The following is a 13,554-nucleotide window of genomic DNA, read 5'->3' as shown; positions in this document are numbered from 1 at the left end:
TAGCAAGGAGAGATAAGAAAGCCTTCTTCAGCGATCAGTGCAAAGAAATAGAGAAAACAACAGAATGGGAAAGACTAGAGATCTCTTCAAGAAAATTACAGATACCAAGGGAACATTTCATGCAAAAATGGGCTCGATAAAGGACAGAAACGCTATGGACCTAACAGAAGCAGGACATATTAAGAAGAGATGGCAAGAATACACAGAAGAACTGTACATAAAACATCTTCACGACCCAGATAACCACGATGGTGTGATCACTCACCTAGAGTCAGACATCCTGGAATGTGAAGTCAAGTGGGCCTTAGAAAGCATCACTAGGAAAAAAGCTAGTGGAGATGATGAATTCCAGTTGAGCTATTTCAAATCCTGAAAGATGCTGTTGTGAAAGTGCTGCACTTAATATGACAGCAAGTTTGCAAAACTCAGCAGTGGCCACAGGACTGGAAAAATTCAGTTTTCATTCCAGTCCCAAAGAAAGGAAATCCCAAAGAATGCTCAAACTATCACACAATTGCACTCATCTCACACGTTAGTAAAGTAATGCTCAAAATTCTCCAAGCCATGCTTCAGCAATAGGTGAATCATGAGCTTCCAGATTTCAAGCTGGTTTTAGAAAAGGCAGAGAAACTAGAGACCAAATTCCCAACATCTGCTGGCTCATTGGAAAAGCAAGACATTTCCAGAAAAACATCTATTTCTGCTCTATTGACTATGCCAAAGCCTTTGACTGTGTGTATCACAATAAACTATGGAAAATTCTGAAAGAGATGGGAATACCAGATCACCTGACCTGCCTCTTGAGAAACCTATATGTAGGTCAGGAAGCAACAGTTAGAACTGGACATGGAACAACAGATTGGTTCCAAATTGGGAAAGGAGTATGTCAAGGCTGTATATCATCACCCTGCTTATTTAACTTATATGCAGAGTACATCATTAGAAACGCTGGGCTGAAAGAAACATAAGCTGGAATCAAGACTGCGGGGAGAAACATCAATAACCTCAGATATGCAGATGACACCACCCTTATGGCAGAAAGTGAAGAAGAACTAAAAAACCTCTTGATGAAAGTGAAAATTTTGGCTTAAAGCTTAATATTCAGAAAACTAAGATCATGGCATCTGGTCCCATCACCTCATGGGAAATAGATGGGGAAACAATGAAAACAGTGTCAGACTTTTTTTGGGGGGTGGGGCCTCCAAAGTCACTGCAGATGGTGATTGCAGTCATGAAATTAAAAGATGCTTATGCCTTGGAAGGAAAGTTATGACCAACCTAGATAGCATATTAAAGAGCAGAGACATTACTTTGCCAACAAAGGTCCATCTAGTCAAGGCTATGGTTTTTCCAGTGGTCATGTATGGATGTGAGCGTTGGACTGTGAAGAAAGCTGAGCGCCAAAAAATTGATGCTTTTGAACTGTGGTGCTGGAGAAGATTCTTGAGAGTCTCTTGGACTGCAAGGAAATCCAACCAGTCCATCCCAAAGGAGATCAGTCCTGGGTGTTCATTGGAAGGACTGATGTTGAAGCTGAAACTCCAATACTTTGGCCACCTGATGCAAAGAGTTGACTGACTGGAAAAGACCCTGATGCTGAGAGGGATTCCAGGCAGGAGGAGAAGGGGATGACAGAGGGTGAGATGGCTGGATGGCATCCCCGACTTGATGGACATGAGTTTGTGTAGACTCCAGGAGTTGGTGATGGACAGGGAGGCCTGGCATGCTGCGATTCATGGGGTCGAAAAGAGTCGGACACAACTGAGCGACTGAATTGAACTGAACCATAATACAAGGCCAAAGAAAAGGGTGTCATTTTTGTAGAGCTTTAATGTAAATATAAATCACCTTCTTTAATGTGGTTTATCCTGTGTAGTTCCCAGCAGAAGGGAATTTCCACATTCAAAAGCAACACAACCTGGTAAGCCTCACACAGTTACTGCACCTTCACACCTTCTGAAAATACGGTTACATTCAATTAAAATTTATTAAAATTAATATTCTTATTTATGCTTTTAGTTCTGTACAAGGTAGTATTAACTCTTCATACAACCTTGATTCTTGTCATGAAGAAATAGTTATTCCTCTGTATTCCAGGTACCCTGACTTCCTAAATTTATCACAACCTGGAGTTTTAGGTGGTTATAAGGTACCCAGAATAAATGCTACACTTTCCAACCTCCCCTGAAGCTAAGCATTCCTTCGTATTCTAGTTTTATCCTCTAACTATAAAGCTAAGTGTCATATGGTAGCTTCCAGGAATATTTCTTAAAAGACAACCAATCATATGTGCCTTATACTTTTTCATCCTGAGACTTAGAATGCATATACAGCTACAGCCTCCTCCTGAATTATATAACGAAGACCACCTAGAAAAAGCAGAAACCTGGGGCTCTTTTTGTCCTTCAGGACCATGGACAGAACTGTCATTACAGTTCTGGAGATCCTACCTGTGTTTCTGTACACAAAAGATAAGTTTTAACTTTATTAATATATTTTAACTCCTTTGTTACTTTGATGTCTGCTGTTTCATGAACCATACTAATTCCAAATGATGAAACTCTTTAAATGCTTCTGGTCTTGCTTAAACATTTTAAAAATGTATTTACTTCTTCACATGGAAGATAATACAAGGAATATAAGAAAAAGTGGGTAACAAAATGTGGGATTCAGTTTGAAAAACTCTGGAGTTTATATAGTGGCAGAGCATCTTATGCAGACTTGTTTTAAAACTCAGAGTGCATTCATTGGCTAGAGAATAAAGCTGAATGGAGCCAACCTGTATTTCTTATTCATAGTGAAGAGATTTGTGTGGAATGTTAGAATTCAACCATCAGTATGCTGGCTACCCTGGTAGAATACAGAGCAAGTGTTTGGAGTTTTCCGTCAGAGGAATTATATAATAATCAAGCTCGTGGGGGAACTTACCAGCATTATCCTTTATGTACAGTAACTTCTCTTAAATGTATTGGTATAAATACATGTGTATTTCACAACTATATCTGGGCTGGTGAACCTTGCTTAAAGAAAGAAGAAATCATTCAACTGTGGATGTTCCTGTCACAGCAAATGATATTCAGCTTCAGTGGTAGAGAAGATACCTCTCTGCTTCCTTAGTGGGCTGAATACCATAACTAAGTCCACTTAGAGGAATGAGTTTAGCAATCCTAAAGTCTTTCTCTGACAAGAATTCCTCTTCCCATAGTCATGAATCCTAAGAAGCAACCCAAGGTTGCTTACTGTCCAGATGAAGATGAACACATGAGCAATGGGGTCCAGAAAATCACAAGGTGGTCTGGAATAAATTGGTCCATTTAAGAAGGATGATAGTAATTAGTTCAGTTAATGAAATTTACTCACTCTTTAATTAGGAAGACAAATTGCCTATTTGAAATAAGTGAATGAGATAGGAGCATGCCCAGAGATGGAAAGCGAGAGATAAAGAAATAGCAGTAGTTTCTAAATGTGGTTAAGACCCAGAATGACTTTTCATTATCAAAACAAAGCCTATATCTTTACATGGGGCTTCCCAGGTGGTGCTAGCGTTAGGTCCCTGCCTACCAATGCAGGAAATGCGAGAGACACGGGTTTGATCCCTGGGTCATGAAAGTCCCCTAGAGGAGGGCATGGCCATCTACTCCAGTATTCCTGCCTTGAGAATCCCATGTACAGAGGACCCTGGTGGGCTATAGTCCATAGAGTCATAAATAGTCAGACACGACTGAAGCAACTTAGCATGAGTCTATATATAAATTATTATTTGCCTAAAATATTTACTTTTTTTTTTTACAATTAAAGGAAACTTAGACCCAGAGGGATGGGGTGGAGAGGGAGGTGGGAGGGGGGACCGGGATGGGGAATACATGTAAATCCATGGCTAATTCATTTCAATGTATGACAAAAACCCCTGCAATGCTGTAAAGTAATTAGCCTCCAACTAATAAAAATAAATGGAAAAAAAATAAAAAAATAAAGGAAACTTAGAGAATAGCTTCCATAATTAAAGGTACTTTATAAAATGGTTATTGTTGTTCAGTCGCTAAAATGTGTCTGACTCTGCAACCACGTAGACTGCAGCACTCCAGGCTTCCCTGTCCTTCACTATCTCCCAGAGTTTGCTCAAATCCATGCCCTTTGAGTCAGGGATGCCATCCAACCATCTCATCCTTTGTCACCCACTTCTCCTGCCTTCCATCTTTCCAAGCATCAGGGTCTTTTCCAATAAAATTGTTACTGTAAAGAAGTCTGAAACTAGATGTGCCTTCAAGACAGGATATAACATGATAGACAAAATTTCATCTTCATCCTTGAATGGAAAGCTGCTTTTGTTTTCAGGAAGCAATTACTTAATCAGGTGCTTGTTATCACCTGGTTCCAGAAAATAAGCTTATTGAGGGTGAGGATGGGAAAACTTTACCACTGTTTCTCATTAACTCTAAAGAATTAAAGGGGATTTAAAATATCTTAATGGTTTCTTGAACCATAAGGGGATTTATAGAGAAATGAGGGCAAAAAATGCCTGAACCAGTTTCCCCGCCTGGAAACATACAGGGAAATTCAGTGTCACTATCTGAATGTATAGTATTCTGTTCTGTGACTTCATCTAATTCCATGAGAAAAATACCCAATGCCCAGGGATTTGCTGCTGCCATTTATACACTTGCTGGGCACAGAGTGTGTAAGTGAAACCTTGATGTGGTCCTTCTCTCACAGCAAACTAGTATCTCCTGGACCTCAGTCACTTAACAGACCAAAGTAGTCTTGATGCCAGTTTTTTTTTTTTAAACTGTTTTCTGCTTATAATTTTCTTCCAAGTCTTCAATTTCAGCCTCTTCAACAACCTTGAGATTTCTGAAGATAATCACATTTACAGAGATGCTCTCCCTTCTTCTATAAAGTTGCTCATTGTTCAGTCACTAAGTTGTGTCCAACTCTTTGCGACCTCATGAACTCCAGCCTACCAGGCTTCCCTGTCCTTCACCATCTCTCTGAGTTTGCTCAAACTCATGTTCATCGAGTCAGTGGTGCCATCCAACCATCTCATCCTTTGTAACTCTCTTCTCCTCCTGCCTCAATCTTTCCCAGCTTCAGGATCTTTTCCAATGAGTTGGTTCCTTGCATCAGGTGGCCAAAATATTGGAGCTTGAGCTTCAGCATCAGTCCTTCCAATGAATATTCAGGGTTTATTTCCTTTAAGATGGCCTGGTTTGATCTCCTTGATGTCCAAGGGATTCTCAAGAGTCCTCTCCAGTACCACAGTTCAAAAGCATAAATTCTTGGGCACTCAGCCTTCTTTATGGTCCAACTCTCACATCCATACATGACTACTGGAAAACCCATAGCTTTGACTATATAGACAGTTGTTGGAAAATGAGATTTCTGCTTCTTAATACATTGTCTAGGTTTGTCATAGCTTTTCTTCCAAGGAGCAAGCGTCTTTTAATTTTGTGACTGCAGTCACTGTCCTCGCTGATTTTGGGAGTCCAGGAAAATAAAATTTTTCACTTTTCCCATTTTTTCCTCATCTATTTGCCATGAAATAATGGGATCAGATGCCATGATTTTAGCCTTTTGAATGCTGAATTTCTCAAGTGTGTGCCTCATTGAGCCAGTTTTTTCACTCTCCTCTTTCACTTTCATCAATAGGCTCTCTAGTTCCTCTTCACTTTCTGCCATTAAAGTGATATCATCTGCATATCTGAAGTTGTTGATATTTCTCCTGGTAGTATTGATTCCAGCTTGTGAGTCATCGAGCCCAACATTTCACATGATGTACTCTGCATATAAGTTAAATAAGCAGGGTGACAATATCCAGCCTCAACGTACTCCTTTCCCAATTTGGAACCACTCCATTGTTCCATGTCTGGTTCTAACTGTTGCTTCTTGTCCTTCCTACAGGTTTCACAGGAGGCAGATAAGGTGGTCTGGTATTCCCATCTGTTCACAAATTTTCCAGTTTGTGAGCCATACAGTCAAAGGTTTAGCAAAGTAAATGAAGCAGAAGTAGATGTTTTTCTGGAATTCCATTGCTTTTTCTATGATCCAGCAGATGTTGGCAATATGATCTCTGGCTTGTCTGCCTTTTCTAAATGCAGTTTATACATCTGGGAGTTCTCAGTTCCCATACTGCTGAAGCCTAGCTTGAAGGATTTTTAGCATGATCTTACTAGCATATAAAATTAGTGTAATTGTGTGGTAATTTGAACATTCTTTGGCATTGCACTTCTTTGGGGTTGGAATGAAAACTGACCTTTTCCAGTTTTGTGGCCATTGCTGAGAGTTTATTTGCTCACAAATGTGGCTCACACCTGAGAAACTTTGCGCCCACTTCTAACGGTGGTGTTTCTCCTTGTTTCTTGTTTCATGACACATGCCTTCAATCCCTTCCTCTAGCTCTGAAAATTATTGGTGTTAGTTTGTATGAACTGAAATCTTTGAGACAGGCTAAGAAACTTTCGCTATGAGGAATTTCTCTCAGCCAGCTAGCTTTTGATTGAATTCTTTCAGCTACCTCTCTGGGCATCTAATTTTTGAGAAAACTCTGCCTAAATTTGTGCACCTGCTAAAGATGCTCCACTTTCTTGATCAGTTACTCAGTTTCTTATAAATCATCTCAATTAATTGTGAGTCTGTAAAGAGAACCCAATAATTCTATGTCTGATCCAGTAATGTGTTTCCAAGGTTAGTAGCAAACTAGAGATCTTATTTTAGGTCTTCTGAGAGTCTTATCCATCACACCAATGCTTGTCTTCCATTGCAAATGTTTCTACCAGGTCTATTAATACCTTGGCTGTTGTGTCTTTTCAGCAGCCTCACAAGAGTCTGCCAGATTGACTGCCCCAGGTTCTCTGCCAAACATTTAGTGCCCAGCCATAATCAGTTTAGGGAGACCCTCCATCCCCACGTTTTGCCTGTGAATACAAACACTTCTTTCTCAACCTCGAACTTACCAATTGTAACTATTTTTTCTAAATCATGTAACATAATCCAATTAGAAAAAAAAATACAAATTAATCATTAAAAAAAATTGCAAAATAACCAGAATGATCAAAAGTTTAGGAGAGTGGCCTGGGCTAACTTGACAATTGAGTGACATTGCTGAGTCTTATAATCTTACATCTTTCACTATTGTCACTGCCTCCAGGTTCAGGGTGGAGGTGTGGGCAACATAAGTGATGGCCCTTTCGAGTGAATTGGCATTTGCTCTTTCTCCATAATCTTTTTGCTGACATATTCTCTTTCATAAACATTCTACTTATTCTCTAAACCAAACTTCAGATTGATAATTGAGTTTTTAAAGAAAATTTACAACTGAGCTTTGAAAGATTTCCATAACAAATAATACATTTGCACTTTTATATATTGGATTGTTCCTTCTGTTATAGAATCACCTCTAGAAATTCATGAAGTAGTGAAGAAAAGTGATTTGTGAGTATCTATGGCTTCTGGAATTGATTTACATCAAATAGCATTGAAAGTTCACCACTATTGTAATCTGTTGTATAGTCTTGTGAGTAGAATCAGAGAGACTGTGGTGATGGTTGGGATTTCATTATTATTATTATTTTGCTGCACCATGCAGCTTGCAAAATCTTAGGTCCCCACCTGTGGATTGAACACTGGCCTTCAGCAGTGAGAGTGCAGAGTTCTGACCACTGGCCCACCAGGAAACCCTGGAATTTTAAAAATGAATTCAATACTGAGAAGAAAGAACTTACATTGAACTGAGATGGAGATTTCTTCCCTGTTTTGTTTTAACTTCCTCAGGTAACTTGAATTTGTTGTGCAGTATACTTCCTGTGAACTTTAGAAAGGACAACTTTACTAGAACCAGAAGAATCTCACCTCAGTTTTTTTTTTTTTTTAATTCTTTGTCTGCTCAGTCGCTCAGTCATGTCCAACAATTTTTCTACACTTTTGACTGTAGTTTGCCAGATTCCTCTGCCTATGGGATTCTTCAGGCAAGGGTACTGGAGTGGGTTGGCATGGTCTTCTCCAGGGGCTCTTCCTGACCCAGGGATCAAACCTGAGTCTGCTGCATTGCAGGTGGATTCTTTAACTGTTTAACAGTTCACTAACTGAACCACCAGGTTGGAAATATTATATAATACTAAAATTGAAAAGAATTTGAGGAAAAAAAATTAATCTTTAGGTAGTTAGTAGCTACAAAAAACCTCCATGTCTGTTTCCTTAGTTTTGAATGAAATTTGGCTTGTTTTGTTCCTTAATCTGTCTTTCATTTGGGCTCAAGGAAAGGATAAGCTTCTGGAAATAAAGTCAAGTCAGAGAAAGGAGAAAAGTAAATGTGGTGTTAATGCATATTTGTGATTAACTTGCAGTAGTGAAGGTTAATTAATATTCAGGGAATCAAAAGCTAAAGGGAAGCAAGATTTTGTCAAGAAACATATGGCAAAAACGTGTGACATCCACAGAACCTCAAAAGATAGCATCCTGGGAATTACCCTCATCAACAGAGTGGAGCTAAAGAAAGCTTCACTGTTTCACTAAACACACATTTAGTAAAGAGCACATTGTTTAAGTCAGGGTTTCTCAACCTTGGTATCATTGACATTTTGGGTCAATTTATTTATTTATTTATTTATTTATTTTTGGTAGGGGTTGCTGTCATTGTGGGATTTTTAATCACATCACTGGCTTCTACCTGCCAGATACCAATATTCCCCTTCCCCGCCCCTATATGGGCTTCCCTGGTGGCTCAGATGGTAAAGAATCTGCTTGCAGTGCAAGAGACCCAGGTTTTAACCCTGGATTGGGGAGATCACCTGGAGGAGGAAACGGCAACCAACTTTAATATTCTCGCATGGAGAATTTCATGGGCAGAGGAGCCTAGAAGGCTATGGTCCATGGGGTGGCAAAAAGTTGGATGCAACTGAACAACTACACACACACACACACACACACCATCCCTCTATGGTAGAAAAAAGAAAAAAAAAGACATTAGACATTGCCAAATGTCTCTTTGGAGGTTTAATCTCCCCTAGATAAGAACCAGTGGTAAAAATAGTATTTGTTATTTTATAATTGGGCTTAATAATTGGTTAGCCTTGAGCTTCTGAAAGTATGAAGAAAACCACTTGACAGCACGATTGACCAAACTTGCAGAACTTTTATGGAAATATACATACAGAAGAGAATATATATCCATAATATACAGTTCTAATGAACTGTAACACACTGAGCACATCCAGAAAGCTGGCAACAAAATCAAGGAATAGACATGACCCATAGCAAGGAGTCCACCTTGGGCCCCTTTCCACACTCCACCTTACAGAGGCCATCCCCCTCCTGCCTTCTAACAGCCCAGGTTGATTTCCCCTGCCATGGTACTTTGTATGAATGAAGTCACACAGTCAGTAACCTTTCATGTCTGGGTTTTCTCTCTTAATATTGTTATTATGTGACTCATCCATATAGTTTCATGTGGTTGGAGATTATTTTCATTAAGGTTTATGTCAATTATGAAATTTGAAAATAAAATTTGAATTATCTATGCACTATAACAGCCCACTCCACTGTTCTTGCCTGGAGAATCCCAGGGACGGAGGAGCCTGGTGGGCTGCCATCTATGGGGTCGTGCAGAGTCGGACACGACTGAAACGACTTAGCAGCAGCAGCATGCACTGTAACAAGGCATTTGAGTAGTTTTATTTTCTTTAACTATTAAAAATAAAGATGCTGTGGATAGTATTTTACAGTGTGTGTGCATGTATGTGCGTATGTGTATATGTGTGTATGTGTATGCTTGTGTGAAAAAAAATGTGTGTGTGTATATGTGTACATATATATATATATATATATATGTATGTTAGGTAGTTAGAGTAGGGAAAAGGAGTCCAGAATGGCGGTGGCTAAAAGACAAGGGAGAGAAAAGCCCGTGAAAGTAGAACAAAGGAAGGTACAAGGACTGGAGTGAGGACCTCAGGTAGAAAAAACAGCACTCCTGGCTGGCCCAATTTACGTAGGACAGACCCAGGAGGAAGAAAAAAAAACATATAAAAAGAGGAGCCAAACCTCTTTCTCTCTCTCTCTCTCCCGCGCACTGGGGCGCTCTTTTCTTTGCGTCTTTGGGTAGACATGCCCTCACACCTCCAGGATGGATTTTCCTGTTATTATCTAAATAAAATAGACCTGTAACATGGAGCTGTAACACTGATTTGTCTAAGGGCTATAACACGGACTGTTCGAGAGCTGAGAGTTATAACACACAGTCTGTCTAAGACCCAAGAGCTACGACACACCAAGGGCTTTGATGTCTGTCACTCCAAATCTTTGTTGGGACAAGACAAAAACCGAGGAGTGCACAGTCACCTGACATATATATATATATATATTTGGTGCAGTGTATGCCCAGGAATAGGACTGCTGGGATTGGAGGTGGATGTTGGGACCAGCAATCTGATTTTCTGTATCTTTATCCATATAATATACCCAATACCGTATATTAAAAGACCATCCTTCCGCACTGTGATAGAAATTTGTTTTTGTTAGATATCAGCTAACCATGCATATATTGGTCTACTTGTGAACTTTAATTCTGTTCCATTACCCAGTTTGATGGTTGATATTTTAGTTCTTGTGCTTTGCTTTTCTTTAAAACTGCTTTGTCTACTTTTTCCCTTTGAAATTACCAAGGGAGTTTTAGAGTCAGCTTGTTATGTTGTGAAAGCTAAGTCATTTAATGTTGGCCTTTGTTTTTTTCCAATGTAAGCATTTATGGCTATAAATTTCTCTATAAGCACTCCTTTAGTTTTAGTTCATAAATTTTTATATAAATATCTTCACTATCATTGACTTCAAAAATATTTTCTAATTACCATTTTAATCTTTCAGCCAGTGGTTTAGTTTAAAATGTGTATTTTTGAAAACAGGCATTGTGCTAGCAACCCTATAAAATTAGCTTATAGATTCTAACATTTGTGTTTAGATTCTTTTGGATTACACAATCATATAGTCTGTGAATAGTGACAGTTATTCTTTTCCAGTTCTTATGTCTTTTTTTCTTTCTTTTTTTTTTTTTTTTGCTTATCACAATGACCAAGGCCTTGACTCATTAAGCAGCACTAGCAACTGATCATCTCAACTCTATCAGGTATGAAGTTGGGTTAGAATGGGTTTCATCCTTAGTAAAAATGTGGTACTGAATGGAAACTTGGGTCTGTTTGCCCACATAGAGAAATCCAGCCTGCTGACATTGGGCTGTGGTGAAGGAAAGTTCAGTGTTTACTGTAGGGCACGATACAAGCCATCAAGGGCAGCTAATGCTCAGAAAGTCCAAACTGCCTGATAGGTTTCAGGAGAGCATTTTTAAAGGAAAGGCAAGGGAGGGTAGTCCTGGGGCATGTGATTCACTTGTGCATAATTCTCTAATTTGTTGATGGTAAGGTGAAGTGAAGAAGACAGTAAATTGTTGCAAATAGTTACTGGTTCCCTCCAGAGTCTGGAGGGATGTGTTAATTTCTTCCCTTCAGTGGGGGTATTACCAGGAGAATTCTTTACCACCTGAGCCACAAGAAAGCCCAACATTTGTAAAACAACTTAGTAAATGTGCATCATATACAGTTATCTGGATATTTGAAAGCAGAGGATTTGGGGAGGGGTCTGTTCCCAGCAGGATCCTGCTCAGTTACAAATCCAGCTGTTCTGGTTTGCTCTGTTCTCTCCAGGATGTCACTTTCCTGGTCTTTTGACTGTGAGTAAAAGGCATCCTTCAGCTGGGCTGGAGGGAGTTCCAACTCTGCCCTTTGGTCTTCCCAAGCCATTACTCCACTTCCTATCACATGCCAATTTAAATCCAAATATCTGACAAGTTAAGGCCAGAGGCAGATGGGCCCACCCCCAGGGTAAAGCAATTGGAAATCATTCTCTATTGACAGAAACTTCAAGGCAAGAATAGCAGGGGCAATTAAGGCAATTAAAGCAAGAAAGCTGGACCCTGCCCAAACCACATATTTCTTGTTCTCAAAGTCAGGAGATCTCCTTGACAAGTGCACAGTAAGGCTCTTTGGAAGTCAAAGGGGAGTTATGTCAAAGGTTCTTCTTCCCAGACACCTTTTTGGTAAAACCTCTTGGCTGAGAGATGTGTGCACACACATGGGAGGATCCTGAGATATACCAAATATGAACTATGAACCCGGCGAGTCAAGATGATTGTCCAAAGGAAACCAGGAAGAAATGTCCCATAAAAGTAACTCAAACCACTGCAAGGGAATGACTCAGGGATTCTTTCCCTGAGTCTGCCTTTGTGTCTATCCATACTCACTGTACTCTTTTCCTCTCAGTAAATACTTGTTTCACTACATTCTGTCTTTGTGGGAATTCTTTTCTGCAAAGCCAAAAGCCAGGGCCCTTGTCACTGACCACTGATCTAGTGTCTAGAATCTGGTGCTTTCACCAGTGCAACCCAGCCCAGTCTTTGGCTGGGAATCCAAGCCCTGCTCCAAGTGATTGCAGGCCAAGGGACCCAGCAATGAGCTTGCAGTAGGCACCACTCCTTAGAAAGTCTTTTGTTTTCTAGGCACCTCATGATTGTGGGAAATTTTATTCCTCCCCTCTGAAGCATTGGCTACACTTCACCATCCTCTGAGCTCTAGAACTTGGGAAGTTGCCGTTGGTAATCCTGACTGTGGAGAAGGAAATGGCAACCCACTCCAGTATTCTTGCCTGGAAAATCCCATGGACAGAGGTGCCTGGTGGGCTACAGTCCATGGGGTCGTAAAGAGTCAGACACAACTGAGAGACTAAAGCACCACCACCAATACTGACTGTAGATATAAGAGCCCTCCAGTTTTCCATTTTATTCCAGCCCTGCTGAAAACATTTCTCTATCCCCTGGCAGTGGACCTCTTCCTTGGTTCAACTTCGTCTTTTGAAGGAAAGCTGTCTGGCTCAAAATAGCCTGGAGTTAAAACTCCCCTCCAGGTACTCCCTACCATTCTATACAGAATAAAGAACTTTCTCCCCTGAAGAAAGGAATGAATGTTAAGATTGATTACGTTCAGTTCCCAACTGATCCCAGTCTCCAGGCATCTCAAGAATTCCTTACCTCAGTTGTTTAAAGCTAACTAATCAAAAATAATCATGAGGAAAAACAGACCTCCTCAAAATGATGCATCTCCTCATATATATGTTTTCTATATATACCTACTCTCGACTTAACTCAGCAACCCAGTAATCTGACTGCTGCCCCTTCTCGCCTCATTAAAGGTGATCTGTTCCTGTAAAGTGCCAGTCAAGTTCTTTTTCTGAACCTTGCCTTCTCTATTCCCTTACCTTACATCTTTAGTTTCTGTCCCAATTTGTTCAGTGTCCCCAGTTTGAGAAAAATCAGTTAGTGACAGTCGAGTATATCCAGAAAAGATTTTGTAGTTTTAATTCAGCTAGTCCTCATTACTTCTAAAATGTATGTCTCTTAAGTCTCCAAACATATTGCTTGTAGAGTGTATCCCATTTCCCCCTAGTTCTTATAATAAAACATCAGCTTTCAACTACCTACTCTATCCTACTTAGTAGCAGAAATCTCCCAATATTTTAAGC

Source organism: Odocoileus virginianus, chromosome 14 (assembly GCF_023699985.2).
Source record: "Odocoileus virginianus isolate 20LAN1187 ecotype Illinois chromosome 14, Ovbor_1.2, whole genome shotgun sequence".
In the NCBI taxonomy this organism is placed as follows: Eukaryota; Metazoa; Chordata; class Mammalia; order Artiodactyla; family Cervidae; genus Odocoileus; species Odocoileus virginianus.
Note: the sequence above shows the minus strand (reverse complement) of the source record.